Below are 4426 nucleotides of genomic sequence, written 5' to 3' on the forward strand. Positions count from 1 at the left end.
GGGGGGAAGACAGGTGGTGGTGATGGTGGAGGGCACTTGAGGGGAAGAGCACTGGGTGTTGTATGGAAAACAATTTGACAATAAAATATTATGGAAAAAAAATGAAACTTCATAACCTCTTTGTCTGACTTTATAGTTTTTAAAACCAAACAAGTTGTATTTAGATATTCATGTTTATAGATTAATAGGATGTCTTTGAATCCAAATGGTGTTCTTATCACAACAGTCAAAAACAGAGCACTTGGGGTGTTTTTTTTATGAATTCTCATTAGTAATGAGGCACTAAACATGCTCCTGAATACAGTGTAGAGGTGAAAATTAAGGTTATTTTTAGCTACCACCTACATACTATAGGCAGACAACATCAAGAGCAAGAAAGAAATAATGGTTCCTTTAATTTAATAAATCATCATGTTCCTGAAGAATTCCTCTCCTTCCTTTCAAAATTGGGGCATCTAATTATATAAAGTGATTACTGTGGCAACAGCTTGGATATGAAGAAAAAGAAAGAGTGAGAGAGGAGGGGGAGGAGGGAAACAGGGAGGGAGGGAGAATGAATTAGGCTATTAAACAAAAAGAAAAAAGTATTTTGACTGAAGAGCAAAATGTGGGAACTGCTAACTGGAAGAGAAAGGAAACACAGAAAAATTTATATTTAAAGCTTAAACCAGTCAATATCTGAATTTTAAAGTAAAGGTAAATTTGTGAGTGTAGATAAAAAGAAGCTAAAAATCACAATAGTAGGTTTCATAGAATAGGCTAAGAAAACATATGTATTTCTAAATTATGTAATAGACTCTGCAAGTGAAAATTCACAGACTATAAAATACTATGTACAATAAGTAAATCAAAGACTACATATGTTGTCATGATGAAGGTAGTAGTTCTGGAAAAGCTACTGGGGGTGAGACTGGTGCTAAAGTGGAACAAGCTGATGGACATGAGCTGCCAGCCCATTAATCTGTTTAGAATTAAGACATTTAATGGTAACAAATAAAAAATATTATTTTTTAATGTTTATTTATCTTTGAGAGACAGAGAGACAGAGTGTGAGCAGGGAAAGGGCAGAGAGAGAAGGAGACAGACTCCAAAGCGAGCTCCAGACTCTGAGCTGTCAGCACAGAGCACGATGCAGGGCTCGAACTCCCAACTGGGAGATCATGACCCAAGCTGAAATTGGCCGCTTAACTGACTGAGCCACCTCGACGCCCCCCAAAATATTATTTGTGATGATTAATTTTTGGTTATACTTTTTAAATAATCTATACTTGGTAAATCAGATGTTTTGAACTGATGGTGATGTGAACTTTTCTGAACCGTTGTATGGGTTTTATCCATTGCTCTTAGTTACTCAATAGCTGCAAAAGGGTAGTGATCTATTTTAAGCTGTAGTAATCTGGATGGAAGTATAACAGATGGTTAATAAAAGGAAAATTTTAAAAACAAAACAGTCATAGCATTTTGATTGTCAATCAAGATTTATGCAAAATGCATTTTGAAATTTTCTTCTATGAGAAACATAAGGTAGAAAACTCCTTAAACTCACAGATTTTACCTGGTAATTGGAGAAAGAATTTCTTCCTTTAACCTGACTCTACTATGAGTTCAACCCTTTCTATTTGTCCTTCTCCACAGTTATTATTTGTAGAAAAGTTTGCAGATTTGTGGCTTTATGACCAGACTTTGCCCATAGATGTTTTTTGTTTAACTGCTTAGTATTGGCTCTCAGAGATTTTCTACTTAAAGAGAATCCCTATCTTTTAGGAAATATGTATTACTTGTGTTCCCATCCTCCTTGCCCTTCCCTTCCCCCATCATCCTTAAGAATCTTCCACAAGACCATTCTGTTTCCTACACATTCCTTACAAAACTGTATAAACTTTCAAGTATTTACAAATGAAATGATATTTATATTTGGCTTCAAATAATCCACTCTTTGTGCAGTGGTGGGAGGGCAGGGATTTGGTAAGGGTGTAGATGAAACAAAATTGGCCATATGTTGAAAAGCACTGAGAATGGATGAGTACTAACAGATTGATTACACTATTCTTTCTATATTCATATGTGATTGAAACTTTCTAGGATAAAAAACATATATACATTTTAAATGTTTTATTTATTTTTGAGAGAGAGAAAGAGAGACAGAGTACAAGCAGGGAAGAGGCAGAGACAGGGAAACACAAGATCCAAAGCAGGCTCCAGGCTCTGAGCTGTCAGCTTAGAATGTGACTTGAACAGGACTTGAACCCATAAACTGAAAGATCATGAGCTAAGCTGCAGTCCAATGCTTAACCAACTGAGCCACCCAGTCACCCCAAGAATAAAAGTACATTTTTAGTATTTTTAAATTATTTTTAAAATATTTTTTAATATCTTAAAAATGTTCTTAAATGTGGGGAGAAAAGAAAACTAGGATAGTTTTACCATCAAGAAATTAACACACAACTTGAGAAGGCACTTCAGTCAGAGATGACACACAGGGGTTTAAAGCTGTGCCATGTTGATGGTGGAAGCCAGATTGCAGTGTGGTCGAAGCATAGCAGAAACAAACATGCATGGAATGCTTTGTGCATATTTCTCTGTGCTATATCTTATAAGTATTTTCTCAATTTACTGCTCATACATCCTGTGATGTAGACAAAAAACTGGTTTGGGGACAAGTTAAGTTACTTCTTTTGGATCACAAAGCTGGTAACCAGTACTTTTGGGGAGAGTAATTTCATTGAAAAACCCACACTGTAGTGGGCTGAGAAATAGATAAGCAGAGACCAAAGACCTCCTACCCGCTAAATGAGATCTACAGGAGCTATACTTAAATGTTTGATTTTGTTGATAACATTTAAAAACCATGAACAAAGATAGTTGCGCCTGGGTGGCTCACTTGATTAAATGTCCAGCTCTTGGTTTCGGCTCAGGTCATGATGTCATGGTTTGTGTGATAGAGCCTCCTGGTGGGCTCTGCATTGACAATGTGGAGCCTGCTTGGCATTGTCTTCCTCTTCTCTCTCTGCCCTTCCCCCAACTTGTGCACACTCTCTCCCTTTCTTTCTCTCCCTCTCTTGTTCTCTCTCGCTCTCTCTCTCAAAATTAAAAAAAATTAAAACATTGTAAAACCATGAACAAAGAACAAAAACTCTTGATTTTTGGCTTCTCTTAAAGAAGCAAACATTTTAGTATCATAGATGCTGCACCCCTTTACAACCAAGGCATTGCTGCCCCCTTTCTGTGGGATCTGAGCTCTACTTTTTCTCAGAGTCCTTTGCATACATTATTTTATTGCAAATGCACTGCTTCGTTTGTGAATTATGGCCTATATAAGTATTTGAGTTCATTTATATACTAATTATATTCAACCTGGAGTATTATGACATACTAGTGTGGGTCTGATCAGTGAGAGAGAAAGGAATAGAGTCACAGAACTCCATGTGATTTGTCCACCACATGTTGAGAACTACAGTCAAAACCACTTCTATAGCAATTAATCCTGTATTCTGTGCCTATTGTAATGTTTCATGAAGAGTTTTCTTTTGCTGTAAGTGCTAAGTGCCATATGAATGGGTGGTGTGATAATAAATGCTCAGGAATTCAGAGGAAAGCACAATCATTTCCACAGTCATTAAGACAAAGATGTTTAAAAGTTGGGTTGAAATTTTATAAGAGAAGAGAAATCATTACAGACAGAAAAAAAATCAAAGGCAAAAGTCATGAATTTAGGAAAGTGCAAAATATGTGCAGGGAGTGGGAAGGCAGCCTAGTATATGTGAAGCTGATGCTCCTCCATCTAAGCAACTCTACTCAGGAATTGGACGAATCACAGAAATGTTAACACTAGAAAGGAGTCTGCAGATCAGATTATGTGAAAGACTTCTTCTCATAAATGACAACCAAGATTATAAGAAGTTGGGTGATTTGCTTAATGGCACATAGTTAGTTGGTGAAGGAATTAAGATTAGAACTTCTAATTTCTAATGTTCTTTTTTTTAAGTTTTAAGTTTATTCATTTTTTGAGAGACAGAGAGAAACAGAGCATGAGCAGGAGAGGGGCAGAGAGAGAGGTAGACACAGAATCCAAAGCAGGCTCCAGGCATGAGCTGTCAGCACAGAGCCCGATGCGGGACTTGAACTCACAAACTGCAAGATCATGGCCTGAGCCGAAGTCAGATGCTTAACCGACAGAGCCACCCTGGCGCCTCCTAATGTTCTTCCTTCATACTTCCCTTCAATGTGAGTTATTTACATTATAGGGAAGGAGAGAAAATATGAGCTGTAGCTGAGTTCTAGATATATTATTTTTAATAACCTCAAGAGACAGTTGCCTTTTTCTTTTCGTCACTCACTTAAAATTCAACTTCTTAACCAGGAATTAAACCATAAAAGTACTCAGGGAAATTGACAACTTGAGCAAAGTGTTAAGAGTAGTTGATCT

The sequence above is a fragment of the Suricata suricatta genome, chromosome 6 (genome assembly GCF_006229205.1).
Source record: "Suricata suricatta isolate VVHF042 chromosome 6, meerkat_22Aug2017_6uvM2_HiC, whole genome shotgun sequence".
Lineage (NCBI taxonomy): Eukaryota > Metazoa > Chordata > Mammalia > Carnivora > Herpestidae > Suricata > Suricata suricatta.